Below are 15,056 nucleotides of genomic sequence, written 5' to 3'. Positions count from 1 at the left end.
GGAAGAGAGAGTTGGGATGGGTAGATAGAAGTTGGTCCATATTATCAGACAGCAAGATGTAGATGGAGTCATCACTGTTTGGTGGACGGTACAACACACATATGAACAAAAGGTGGGAGCGAAGGGGAAGCCGTAGCCAAAGGTATTCCTGGGGGTGAGGTGGAGAGAGGGCAGTGCAGGGCGAGTGAGGAAGAGAGTTTTTCTAAAAAAGATAGCAACCCCACCTCCAGGACGAGGCTCAGGTCTATCATACCAGAGGAGGGAGTAACCTGGGAGAGATACCAAGGAATCAGAGACATCATGAAGGAGGAAAGTTTCTGCTAAGCAGATCACGTCTGGTTTGTCAGAAGCAACCTGTATGGAGAGATCAGTCAAGTTTGAGCAAAGGCTCCGGATGTTTGAGGTCCATACCATTAATGGAGAGGAAGGGGGAGCATCGGATACAGAACAGGGGGGGGAGGGGTAGGGTAAGATGTGGAAGAGGAGGAAGAGGTAGGGAGAGCTGTTGAAGGTGTGTCAGAGATTTCAGAATAGCTTGGAGAAAGGGAAGAATGGGGCAGACAAAAGGTTTGATGGTGATTGGGTGAGGCACAGTGAGGTGTTATTTGAGGAGGGGGGAAGAGCGAGTCAGAAGGTTGGGGGAGATTAAGGTGAAAGTTGGAAGGGGGAAGCAGCGGGGACGACGCTTTGAGGAGGAGGGGTGAGAGGGGAGTCTAGGAGGGGAGGAGCGAGGGAGAGTCTCGGAGGGGAGGCGTGTGGGGGTAGTTTAGGAGGGAAGGGGCAAGGGGGGAGATTTGAAAAGGATGGGTGATGGGGAAGATTTGGAGGGGAGGGGCAAGGGGGAATATTTGAAAGAGATGGGTGATGGGGAAGATTTGGAGGGGAGGGGTGATGGGGAAGTTTTGGAGGGGAGGGGTGATGGGGAAGTTTTGGAGGGAAGGGGTGATGGGGAAGATTTGGAGGGGAGGGGTGAGATTGGATTTTGAAAAGTGTACGGTTAATGGGAAACGAACATTTATTGCAAAATGAGTTTCTTGAGACCTTCGAGTCAAAAATACGTTTGAGGATGCTGAAGGATGGGTGGAGTGCAGGAGAGTTTCGGGAATGTAGAAAAAAGGAACTGTAAGAGATGGAATTTTTTTTTGGAATGAATAGATTTGGTGAGCAAGTCGAAAGCATCCTTTTATAGAAGAAGAAAAAGGTGTTATAATATACGACAGAATACAGTTCTTCAGGGGAAAGTTTAAACATGTTTAACAACGTGATCAAGTGATCACAAACAACGTGATCGAAGAACGAATGAACAAATAAGAACAACGAATAAACGAATAAGAACAGAGAAGGAAATATTATTTTTGGTTGTTTTTTTTTTGAGTTGAGATTTTAAACAAGGAAGTATGGGGTGAAAGACTGGGACAAAAACAGAGAACAAAAGTAATTTCAGCGCATTCGACGAACCGCTGAGAGAAAAACAAACCCTCAAGGTCGGACACGGTAGCCTACTAGGCCTCAGAATACGCGACACGAATTAACCGACGATTTTGTAGACAGGTATGAAAAATTAACACCGAGAATCTTACTAAAGACACACTATAGGTACACACACTTACTTTTTCCACATGCGAAATTTGCATTTATGTTTATTTAAATTATACAATGGACTACAAAATGTAAATGTTTCATGATATTTGTTGTATTATATCACCTTTATCTATCAATATTGTTGAAATGAAGATCAAATAGCTGTATGTTGAACTATGTTGAAAAAGTCAAAATTTTACATGGGGTGTACTTACTTTTTCACGTGACTGTATATCTGTGCAGTGTCTGTCTTGTGTTGTCTTGTCTTGTGTTGTCACTGAACTACTCCCTCAAACTTTTGTGAAATCATGCTATTCCAACTTGACCCACGGTGGGAGTATGCGCTCTACTGAGTGGCGTTCTAGTTCCAATTAAAACTCAAAGCTGACATATCTGGTCATTTCAAAGCAATAAAAAAACAAAAAAAAAAATTCAAAGCTGACATCTCTGGTCATTTCAAAGGAATTTTTTTTCCTCATACAGTCCCATTAATATATGCAGGTAAGACATGACAAAATGACTTCTCTGCCTTGAAATGTTCCGGTTTTGTTTAATAGGTCTTCTGCTTTAAGTGCCCAAATCAACCATTTTTTCACGTTAATAACAAGATTTCTTAGCTCAATACTTCAAAAATATTTGTACATTTTGTTGAAAGGAAAATTGGTATTTCTTGTAATTTTGTTATGGGCCCTTTTTGGTCATCCGGGTGACCATGAGAAAAACATTATGATTTATAGTGTTTAATGTCTGATTTTCATCGTGATTCCGATTGAAATCAAATTACAGAAGACATCAATGTACATTTCAGAGCAATTTTCTCTCATTCTCATCGGCCCATTTCATGGAATATTGGTGCCCATTTATTTGACCAAATGTCAAGTGAAATAGGTACACTGAATTGCATTAAATCAAAATTTTGCCAAAATAAGCACAACATACATGCATACAGCATGTTAATGACTTATATGCTGGTGTTGCGCCATTTGGGGCTGTTTTGATAATATCTCAATCCAATCGTGATTTAACACAGTATTTGTTATAGTATTAATTTATGATTGGAATGATGCTGTTTGGAATGAAAATCAAGATGTTGAGTTTAAATATGAATGAGGAAATGACGTGAGGTTTTTTACTTCCAATCGTGACATTTGGGGATTCGCCATTAACTGTGTAGAGAACCATTCACACAGGCTACATTTTTTGTGCAAGTCCTTCACGAACCTGCTGTCAATGCCTGACGATCGACTGAATGTGGCACAGGAATGTGGAATTTATTGGTTCATCGTTTCCCATTCGCCATTTTTTTACCCGTCTTTCACGAACGGGCTGTCCATGTCTGACATTCGACTGAAGGTTTAGTGGAACTTATAGCTTCATCGTTTCCCATTCGCCGTTTTTTGCCCAAGTCATTCACGAACTGGCTGTCCATGTCTGATGTTCGACTAAAAGTGGTACAGGAATGTGGAATTTATTGATTCATCGTTTCCACATTGTTTGTTTGCTTTTGGCTTTCCACCCGTGCATAGCATGGGTACCTCTTTAGTACTGCATGTATATATGTATGTATATATATGTATATATGTATATTGTTATGTCTGGGGGTAGAGCAAAATCTAGAGCTAGGTAGATCTGCACAGGTAGGTATTCGACTGTCGTGATAGGGACTCTACATGTAATAAGTTATTTATGTTTAGGCGTTTGTCGGGATAAGTTTTGTAATTGTGGATCTACCAGGAGATTCATGTGATAGTTAGATAGGGATTAAAAGATAACGCCCCTGTGAGTCTCACCTGGTCTTCAAACCCTTGTCCATTATGACACTGCAAACCACATAAACACTTAGTTAGGTCCCTAGCGCAACATTAAATAATTCCTTACCGCCTGACATGACTTTGGAAGAGAACAAACGGGAAATCGGGCTGGAACACCGCCACAATTGGCCGCCACCATTTACACCTCCGCAAGGCCTACCAACCTCACATAGCACATGCTATGAAGAAGAAGCAGGAGTAGAGAGCGCGGCAATGACGCAGAGGGCATGACCTAGATGAGCCGGCGAGTTGCGGGGGGCTCTGATTGGCTGAGGAGTACGCCAATGTGACGTCATCAGCAGAGATACTATCGAGCACAGGACGCCATTTTCGGCAGTCCCGGTGTGAGTTGAGAGGAGAGCAGAGCCCTGGATTGAGTCAAGAGTTCGAGTGCAGTTTGGAGGTGCGCTGAACAGGGGGAGTACAGTTGATTTGAGTTGGCTGCCAGGCGAGTTGAGGGAGTTGAGTTGAGCAGTCCCGCAGTGCAGTTCAGTTCGGAAGAGTCTGGAGAGAGCGAACTCGGACTTGGCCATAGCGCGCAGTCGCACTTGCGCCCTCTTCCCCTTTTTCGCCATTCGTCCTGGTTCTGAGGTTGTGCTCGTGTTGGAGATCGACGACGCGTTGTGCTTTTGGTGCGTTGGAGGCCTTGTGGGACTTGGAGCGAGGGACCTCGTAGTGTGCGATCGGGCCGGAAGGAGCGGTGTTGGATGGCAGCCACGAAGACGACGAGCCAGATAAGCCGAGCTCCGCGGTTACACTGTACATGACGAGACGTTTTATTTTGCTTAATTCAGATTCCCTCGTTTGTAATTGATATCAGTCGTGTGGGGACGTCCCGATTAGGATATTCATTACCGGCGCGTGCTTTTTCTGTCCTTGCTTTTATTTAATAAATCCTTATATTATTTTCTGTATATATCTGAACGCAGTTTCCTGGGTGTTTGATTTTCATAGCTAAGACTGCGGGGTTCTCGTCGTTTCCCTCCATCCTGCACGCTTTGATTGGAATCCGCTATTGAGGTTTCGCCTCGGGAGAGTAAAGCCTCGTAATCGGATATCCGCAACTTTGATGTTAATCGCAGTTGTGTGACATTTGTTGTCGAGGAGTGGGATGGAACCCGAGAAAAAAAAACATTTGGTGTCAGGTAGTAGGATTCGAACCCGTCGGACAAATTTTTTTTGTCCGCGGCGAGACATCAACACGGTCGGGCGTACATTGCACCCGACGTTCGAACGCAAAATCTTTATAGGTGAGGCGGAGAAATTTAATACTAATAGTCAATTGGGCATACGGAGCGCGATATCGTGTCTTCGTCAAATTGAAATTGTGTGTTTTTGGAATTAAAATATATACGCGCGCGGGAAACAATCTTCCGGAAGGCGGATGTCGGAGATTGACGAAATGGAGGTGCGTAGCGAGGCGTCTGTCAGTGTAGGGAGTGGGCCGGAAATTGTGGAATTAGAGGTGAGCCTCGGAACCTCCCCCGTCCCGAGCAACAACGTATCCCCCTCCCCTACCGGGGAGTCGGGAGCAGTAGGAGTGGCCCCGATAAACGACCAGATGTGGGATCGATTCTTTAAGGAAATGAGGGGAATGAGTGAAAAAATGGATGCACAAAAGAATGACATGAAAGCTCAGGGTGAGCGATTGGAAAATAAAATGAATGCTCAGAGTAAGGAGATGGGAGAAATGAGGGCCGATAGTGAGCGAATGGAAAATAAAATGGAGTCGCAGGGGAATGAATGTAGGGAAGGAATGAAGGGAATGAGTGATCGATTGGAGGGAAAAATTTAAGGGATGGGAAGTAAAATTGATGAATGGACAAATGAATTGAAGGAAGGACGAACGAATGGTGCCGTCGGGGCACAGGAAAAGCCAAAGGTAGCAAAAATTGAACCTGAACAGGGGGAAGGCAAATTGGGGATTGCACCAGGAATGGCAGATGAAGAGGCTAATGGGGAATGCTCACAGGTGAGCGTGGAGCGCCAATTGGGAATGGGAGAGAGTACGGCCCATGCAGATGTGCATGTTGTGGAAAACCAATCAGGTCCACACAACTTTAGTCCAACTTGTGGTTTAATTCCATTTAGATCATGACATCATCCTGTAATGCAGGAAATGCAATAAGTATACGATGTGGCATCACATGGGACCATTCATAACATTCAATGCAAGCAAGCTGGATATTCTATGCTGGCGTACCGTTAGCGAGTCTACCAGATGTAACGTGTCACAGGAGAAGTCTCGGAGCACCGTCCGCAGCAGCGGGTCTTATAGTCACGCCCCTAGCGGTGTCAACGAGCAGCGAGCATCACCCCGGGTTCAGTACAAATACGATTTCACTACATTCTCCCCCCCCCCCCCCCCCGTCAGAATTATACGGCGGTGCGGCTAGAAGCGAGCGAGCGTCAGCACGAACAGGGTGCAGAACATCAGTCGACCCAACCGTATCGGGCCGGGCGGCGAATTTCTCTGCCAGCACGCGTCCGAAATTCCCCGGGTACGGCATCACGTATCCCTGTGTCCCCGGCGTCGGAGGCGCCATCAGGATCGGGTGACGAAGGGGGTAACTCCAAGTCGTCGGGCCCAGGTAGACCCGGCGAGGGGAGAGTCGGTAGACTTTCGGCGATGGGAGCGTCGGGAGAGGCCATAGTCTCATAGATGGGTTCGGTCGGTCTGTCCGATTCCCTACTCAGGTCGGCGACCCCGCAAGGGGCAAGGTGACGGACGGAGACAGTAGTCTCACGGCCATCAGTCGTCATCACACGAGCATGCTCAGGATTAGCCTGGAGAATCTGCACTTTGTCCACTAGGGGGTCGTACTTGCTCGCGCGAACCGCCCGTTTAAGGTAGGCCAGCCCGGGCTCAGCGAGCCAACTGGGCAAAGACCGTATACACCCCGTGCTCCTGGGGTGGTGGAAAAGTCGCTCGTGGGGAGTTTGGTTGGTTGCCGTACACAGGAGAGCCCTGATCGAGTTCAACGCCGCAGGTAGCGACCAAGCCCATTTATCGAGGCCCCGGCCGAGGGTCCGGAGGTTGAGCATGACGGCCCTCCAGATAATCCCGTTGAAGCGTTCAATCTGCCCATTAGCCTGGGGTCTGTACGGCGTGGTGTAACTAGAAGCAATGTTATTTTGGAGCAGATAGCCGCGCACCTCCTGAGACAAGAAGACCGCACCCCGGTCGGTATGGACATAGGCCGGGTACCCGAACATTGAGAACAAGTTCTGTAAGCATCGCATCACCGTGGCAGCAGTCATGTCCGCGCACGTATAAGCAAAGGGGAATCGCGAGTACTCATCGACGATAGTGAGCAGATAGCGAGAGCCGCTCGACACCGGCAATGGGCCCTTGAAATCCATCGCCAAGCGTTCCCACGGTCGCGTAGCCTTAACCAGAGTCCCCATGGGAGGGTTATAGAAACGCGGTTTGATTTCCGCGCAGATAGCGCAGTCGCGACAGATACGGTGGATATCATCAATCGAGTATGGGAGATTGCCACGCCGCACAAAATGAGCGAAACGCGTTACGCCGGGATGGCCCGCAGTGGCATGCAGCACCCGTAGGCCCTCCAAAGAGGTGATACCCACGCATGTAGCCGGTCGTGATAAGGCATCGGCGGCCCGGTTATCCTTCCCCGGGCGATATTTGATGGTGTAACAGAAGTCGGCGAGTTCGATACGCCAGCGAGTGATTTTTTCATTCTTAATGCGCTGGGCGTGTAAGGTGTCGTACATGAACGCAACGCTTTGCTGGTCCGTGATGATTTGGAAGCACCGCCCAAGTAAGTACGGGTGCCATCGCCGAATAGACTCGACGATCGCATACGCTTCCTTTTCGACGGACGAGTGTCTCCGCTCAGCGGTGGTAAGAGTCCGTGAAAAGAAAGCCACGGGACGCCCCCCTTGGGAGAGGGTCGCCGCGATGGCCTTATCCGAGGCGTCACTTTCGAGGACGAAAGAGCCGCTCTCGTCGATTGTCGCCACGGCGGCTCGGGCGATGTCGGCCTTAAGGCCTTCAAAGGCCGCCAATGCGGCCAGACTCAGTGGGAAGGTGTCGCAGGCCACGAGGGGGCGAAATTTCGCGGAGAAATTTTGCACCCATTTGGAGTAATGGGCGAATAGCCCGAGGTCACGCTTCAGGGACACCCGATCACAGGGAGGGGCCATGTCGAGCAAAGGTCGCAGACGCTCCTTATCCGGAGTGACAGAGCCATGGGTCACGGTGTACCCCAGAAGATCTATCGTGCGTAGGGAGTATTGGCACTTATCCTCGTTCATAGTTAAGTGATACCTCTGCGCGACCTCAAGGAAGCGCTTCAGATTAGCATCATGGTGCCCTTGGTCATATCCACAAACCGTAAGATTATCGAGGTAGACGAAAACATCGGTTAAGTGCTCCCGCGCAATGAGGTCATCCATGGCCCTCTGGAAACAAGCGACCCCGTTCGTTGCCCCAAAAGGCAATCGCGTAAATTGGTACAACCGCTGCCCCGACTCAAAAGCAGTATAGATACGATCCGCCCTAGAGATAGGGATCTGGTGGTACGCACTACGGAGATCGAGAGTGCTATAGACCGAATACTGGGACACCTGTTGCACCAGCGCGTCCATCCCCGGAAGGGGGTAGGCATCCAGCTGTGTAAAGCGGTTAATCGTTTGGGAATAGTCGATTACCATGCATCTGCGGTGGGCCTCGCTGCGCACCACCAAGACCTGGGCGCGCCACGGCGACCTGCTAGGTTCTATGATGCCGTCTTTCAAGAGCTGAGCCGTTTCGTCCGCAATGAATTGCATGTCTGCGCGAGAGTAGCGCCGTGATTTCACCGCGACAGGGGTACAGTCGGAGGTTAGATTGGGGAACAGCGAAAGCGGCTGGATGTCCATTTGCGCTAGGGCGCATACCGCAAGCGCGTCGTCCGCCCCCACAACAAGCGTGTCAGGCCCACCAAACTCCATTACCAGACGTCCATGCAGCTTAAGAAAATCGTGTCCTAACAGAATATCAGCACATAAAGCGGGTAAAACCATAAGGTGTACATCAGGAAAAACCCGTCCCTTTAGCACGAGTTTCAATCGGCATTCCCCCTTCGTGCTGAGTCGAAGCCCCTGGGAAGCCATGAAGATCCGTCTCATAGACCTCCAGATCCGCCATCCATGCCTGAGCACAAGTCGCTGGTCGATAAAACTATCCGTAGACCCTGTATCCACCAAGGCCCGAACACAATGGCCTTCGACCATGAGGGGAATAAGGGCTTGAGCCAGGCCAGACGAGGCTGCTGGGAGTGGGACTGAACCCCCCGAATGGGTCGGACAAGCCTCGCGGGTGGATCCTATGCCAGCAGCAGTTTTGCGGTCGTGGCCGGAGTATGCGTTGTCCATGGGGAATCCATTAATGCCATCAGAGGGCTTTCCCAAGCATTCCGGTGTTTCGCGATTCAAAATCTGACAATTCTGACGGGAAAAGGCCTCCGTAGTATTTGAAAACGCCTTTTGACACTTTTGGCAGGAAAAGGCCTCCGTAGTATTCGAAATCGCCTTTACCGGGGTGAGGGCCACCGTTAGCTCGTGGACGACACGAGGAGAACGTTCCGCTGGGGCTTGGCGAGGCTTCAAAGCCCCTTGCGTGGCCCGGAGTTTGGTCAAGGACACGTACTTCGTGCCCGATTGAGGATGAGACTGTGGTGGCTGTCCGGTGACGCCCGCCAAGGACGTCTGAGCGGCCAGGGGCCCGCAGAGAGGGGCCCTCCCCTTCGAAGACGGGTAAGGCGCCGGGTTTCGGGCTCGGCTCGCAGGCTCCGCAATGAGCCCATTCAAGGTCGCCGCGACCGCGCGATTCAATGAGCCGCGAGCCGCGTGCCGTTTTCCTGCACACTTTCGCGTAATGTCCCTTTTGCGAGCACAAATGGCATATAGCGTCTCGTGCCGGACACACGGGCCGGGCATGGCGTGGCCCCCCACAGAAAAAGCATGTGGCCCCGCGTAAGGCCTTGGGTCTGGCCGTAGCGGCAGCCGTCAGGACTGGGTCTTCCTCCGGAGCATCCCGGAGTTCCGCGAGCAGGTCCGCGTCCTCGGCGGTAGCACTCTCCGGCCGGGCGTGTAGTGTAGTGCCCGCCAAGAGGCGCGTGCGATCATAGGTGTTCGATTGCATCCGCGCTTCGGTGTATACTTTCCCTTGCTCGAGTGCCGTAGCGAAGGTCAGGTCGGTCTTCTCTAGGAGCTTGAGCCTTAGTTCCTGGGAGGAGACCCCTGCAATAAAGGCATCTAAAAGAAGATCATCCTGAGACTGCGCGGGAGTCCGTGGCTCCTTGATGCTGTCCAGCAAGAGCTGCCGGAGCTCCTGGGCGTAGTGGTCCATCGCCTCGTTGGGTTGCTGGCGTCGCGTTAGCAGCAAATATCGTGCATACACCGGGCTTTTTTCCTTTATGTACAGCCGTTTGAGCTCCGCGATCGAGAGGTCATACGTCGCGAATTGAGCGATGGAATTGTACACCTTGTAGTCGATTTTTGAATGAAGCGTTGCTAGCTTCGCGGCAGCTGTCGGCGCGGTCTCAGGCTCCTCGAAATGATTCTCCAATGTTCTGAGCCAGTGCTTCAGTTGCAAGCCACCATCCGGGGCTTGCGGGTCGGCACAGAATACGGCAACCGCCAGCGTCTTGTTGCCAGCCATGTCGGTAGATATAAATGGAATTAAGTGTTGTGGAAAACCAATCAGGTCCACACGACTTTAGTCCAACTTGTGGTTTAATTCCATTTAGATCATGACATCATCCTGTAATGCAGGAAATGCAATAAGTATACGATGTGGCATCACATGGGACCATTCATAACATTCAATGCAAGCAAGCTGGATATTCTATGCTGGCGTACCATTAGCGAGTCTACCAGATGTAACGTGTCACAGGAGAAGTCTCGGAGCACCGTCCGCAGCAGCGGGTCTTATAGTCACGCCCCTAGCGGTGTCAACGAGCAGCGAGCATCACCCCGGGTTCAGTACGAATACGATTTCACTACAGTGCATGTTGCTCACGAGCAGGGAATTGCACCGGGAATCGCAATTGAAGGAAATGAGGAAGGTAGGGAAGGAAATTTACAGGTAGATGGGGAGACCAAATGTGAGAATTGTAATAGGGAATGTTTCCCACCTGGCCTGGAGGTTTGTCGGGACCGGGTGGATGTCACAACACCTCAACAGGGGGATGAATTGGAATTGGTGCAGCACCAGTGTGGTGGTGCGGAGCAGGAGGGGGTAGAGTTATTGGTGGTCCGTGTAATAGAGCCGGACCGGGTATTTATTGGGAATATTGATGAAAACCTGGCGGGGCCAGAAATGATGTGTGATGAGGATGATGATGAGGATGATGCGGTTCAGCAGCTGGGGATCTGGGATACTGGGATAGTCCCATGGAGGTAGAGCTTGTTCAGGCCCAAAGGAGCCTGGGTGATGAGGTGAGTTGGTCCGAGGAGGTGGTTGGAATGACCGAGGGGACGCTCACCGAACACTACGATTTGGAAACAGAGGCTCCAAAATTGTACAACCAGTTGGGGGAGTGTGTTGACTCCGGGCTGGATTCGGACATTGGAGAATCGGGAGATCGAGCCTCTGAGGATTTGGTCCCCGTAGGGAATTTGGACCAGCTGCAGGGAGGGGCAGAACAACTTGTGATAGGAGTTGTTACCTGCAGCTGCGGTTTGGGATGGGAAATCAAAATTTCTAAAAGAAAACTTAAAATTAAATTAAAATGGGAATTTGATTTGGAGCAGCCTTGGTTGGAGTTGGTCCCCGGGCTGCGGGATTTGGACCAGGAGAGGTCAGTGGGGATGGCCTCGGGGAAAAGTTGCCCCTTTTTTAAATTTGGGGATGCCAGCCAGCTGGGGGGCTGTGCTGGCGAGATTTGGACGTGGGGTCCAGCCATGGGTGGCATGGTACGACCTGGGTCCCACGGGGGGTCTGGTGGAGTGTGGCGTCCCTTGTCCGTCGGGGCGCCATCCGAGCTGGTGGCTCGGGCCGACAAGGTCACCGGACCCTGGTGAGGGTTAAGACCTCTAGGGGGTCCGAGGTGGTCTCTCAAGCCTGGGTTGGCATTTATTGAGGACCACTAGGGGGAGGTGTTGTGGGTCGCGCTTTGGTGGTGGCACTGCGGACGGCCAACTAGGGCCTGATGTAGTGACCACCCGGGCATGCGGCCTGGCACCCTCTCCCTGAGACGCTGGGGCAATCAGCATGTGGTGACCTGACATGGTGGTTGGTCTATGGACGCGGGTCGAACCGATTGGACAGGGATGGAGATAGCCTGCCGGACAACCATTGGGGCATCTGTGGAACGTGATGGTTTGAGAGTGACCTTCCACAGATGTTCCGTTATGAGATATGGACTCTCGGGTTGGGAAGAGAGCCATGGGGATGTGAATCGGGAGATGTGTAACGAGCCGAGCATATGGGCCATGCTCGGCTGGCATGTGTATGGCAAAACATCCTTCTTTGGTGAGTTTAGTAAAATGCGAAAAATGTTTGGCATGGGTAATCTGTGGATTAGATGCAAATTTAAGGGTGAATTTTGTGAAGAGAAATGGTGGACACTGTACAGTGACGCCATTATTGATCCAGGTGTGCAGACCAAAGTGTTGGAGGCTGTGATAAAGTTAATAGGGTACCATAGCTTTCAACTGGTTGTGGGGGCAACTGTGCTGATATTTGGGATGCAGCGTTATGGGGATGTAGTTGTGTGGTCTGGGGGTCAACGTGGCGCTATGGGTGACCGAGGGGTGTGGACCATGTCTTCTGGCTGGGTCTCCTGGTGGAGCATGGCTGTTGACTGGACCTTGGTGTGGTCAAGTGTGGGTGAGCACTGGGGGGCTGCGGTTCTGTGGACTGGGGGACGAGAGGGCGGCGTCGGTGACGTGAGGGGAATGCCACGCACTGCGACCGTCTCCCCCAGGGCCGAGGTTGTGTGTGCGGTAGTGTGTGTTGTGGCAGCAGGTGCTCACCACATTGGCCAGCTGGGGCTGGTGCAGCTGTGCTCCTCGCAGGGGGGCCGAAGGATGGATGGTGGGTCGCACCCTTATGGACACTCATGGGCCATGTTGGCGTTTTGACTGCTCACCTTGTCCTGATGACCCTTGCACGGTAGAGGTGCAGAGCTGTCGTGGCCACAGGTAGTTGTGTAGTGATGATCACCATTGGATGCGGATCCACATACCTGCCAGTGTAGTGGGGACAAAAGAGAAATTTGGAAGTATTTGGTAGGCCCAATGTGAAATTTTGGGATTTTGTGGGTGGATGGCACTTTGGACCTGACCAACCGATAATTACCTGCACTTGAGGTGAGTGTTGATGAATACTGTCCCAGGCTCCAGGACTTGCTTGGAAAAATTGAGGGACATGTAATTTGGAGTTGGGAGGTGGGTGAGAGTGATGACATGGCCGGTGAGGGGATGGAATGGAGGCCACACACCACACAGTGTCTTGTGGGTGGCGTATGTTTTTGTGTTGTGGTTATGTGTTTTGATGTGGTCGTAAGGTTGGAGAAATACGAGCGAGTGATGATTATTGAGTTTTGAAATGTGTTTTGGAAATGTATCATGATTTGTACTGTGAATGGGATTTCACATGTAGCAGGCCATGGCAAGCCTTGTAACACCTTTTACACCATCCATGGAATTGTGCTGAATTGTGCTGAGTTGTGTGGAGAATTGAATGGCAGCGGGGGAGGAAGTGTGTTTTGGGGTCTTGTGGGTGGGGAAGGTGTGTGTGTCCACAGGTACAGACAAGCTCTGAGGAGCGATGCCTGCGGCCCCCCATTGCGGCAATTACCCTTGGCAGCTGGTGGTAACTAGAAATTGGAGCTCATCGGTGGAGGGTCTGGTTGGGCGCCACGGGGTGAGGAAGTCCCCCGGTGACCCGTGTTGCTGCGCTGAAGCAGGAGGCCGCACAGGAGCCTGGTGTGTGTGGAGACCATCACCGGCGAGGTAGCGGCGGACAGGGGCTGTTGGGCTGTCACGGGGCCAAGAGGTAAAGGGGGGGGGGGGGCAATGAACTTGGAAGTCGGTTGACTTGTTTTTGGGACTGCGGGCACCACAGCCTGAAGCGCCCCCACCATCTTTTTGTGCGGTACCTCCCCGCTGCCTGGTTGAGGAATGCACACACACATGTATATGACATCAGTGCCATGATCCTGCAGGGGGGGTGTATTGAGAAGAACTTTATTGATTTTTGAAATGCCTTGATGACTTATGGAATGAGAATGAGTGGTTAAGGGGTTTGTGTTGTACGAATGTGGGCGAAATCCACCGAGCCATGTCACTCACCTGTAACATCTGGACAGGGCCCGTGGAAATTTAGGGGGATGCATTGGGGATGGCCCCGCAGGTAAGGTTGTGTCTTGTGGCATCCACCGGGGGACGCGGTCTGTAGATTGGGGTCGGTACAAATGTTTATAGAGTTTTTGGAATTTTCTGGTTATGTTTAAGTTTTGTGGTTAAGTTAGCGTTGCATGTTGTTTGTTTCCTCCACCACAGGAGCGATGGAATGAAGATCAATGTACATACGTACATACTTGCATGATGGTTAAGGGGTTTAGTTGTTAAGGAAGTGTAGGTAGGTAGTCCGACTCACTTCCCACAGCCCTTCCTGATTTATTTCATAGGTTAATTAAGTGTGTGACAGTAAGTGTTAAGGCTGGAATGGTAGCGCCTGCGGTGAACCTTGCAGGATCTACGGTTCCGGGGGGGGGGGGGAGAGGGGTGGGGGGGGGGCTGTGTTATGGCTGGGGGTAGAGCAAAATCTAGAGCTAGGTAGATCTGTATAGGTAGGTATTCGACACTGTCATGATGGGGACTCTACATGTAATAAGTTCTTTATGTTTAGGCGTTTGTCGGGATAAGATGTATAATTATGGATCTACCAGGAGATTCGTGTGATAGTTAGATAGGGATTAAAAGATAACGCCCCTGTGAGTCTTACCTGGTCATCAAACCCTTGTCCATTATGGCACTGCAAACCACATAAACACTTAGTTATGTCCCTAGTGCAACATTAAATAATTCCTTCCCCCCTGACATGACTTTGGAAGAGAACAAACGGGAAATTGGGCTGGAGCACCACCACAATTGGCCGCCATCATTTGCACCTCCGCAAGGCCTACCAACCTCACATTGCACGTGCTTTGAAGAAGAAGCAGAAGCAGGAGTAGAGAGAGCGGCAGTGACGCAGAGGGCGTGACCTGGACGAGCCGGCGAGTTGCGGGAGGCTCTGATTGGCTGAGGAGTGCGCCAATGTGATGTCATCAGCAGATATACTATCGAGCACATGACGCCATTTTCGGCAGTCCCGGTTAATTTACACCCCATGTAAATTAACACTGGAAGGGGCCTACTCTCACATATACTAAGACATAACTATACTACAAATGAGGTTACGTGTTGCTCGTGTGCCTCGACTCTGTATATAAAAAAAAAAAAAAAAAAAAACTTTACTGTACCAATCTCAAAACCGCAGCAATATATATATATATATATATATATATATATATATATATATATATATATATATATATATATATATATACATATATATGTATGTTCTGCTGCACGAATATTGAAATTCCAACTCCCATCTCTCACTCTCATTTCACAGGAGCACTCTCCTTCTGAATTACCGTTCTA

The sequence above is a fragment of the Myxine glutinosa genome, chromosome 1 (genome assembly GCF_964187855.1).
Source record: "Myxine glutinosa chromosome 1, kmMyxGlut1.1, whole genome shotgun sequence".
Classification (NCBI taxonomy): Eukaryota; Metazoa; Chordata; class Myxini; order Myxiniformes; family Myxinidae; genus Myxine; species Myxine glutinosa.
The sequence above is the reverse complement of the archived record's forward strand: the minus strand, read 5'-3'. Positions refer to the sequence as shown.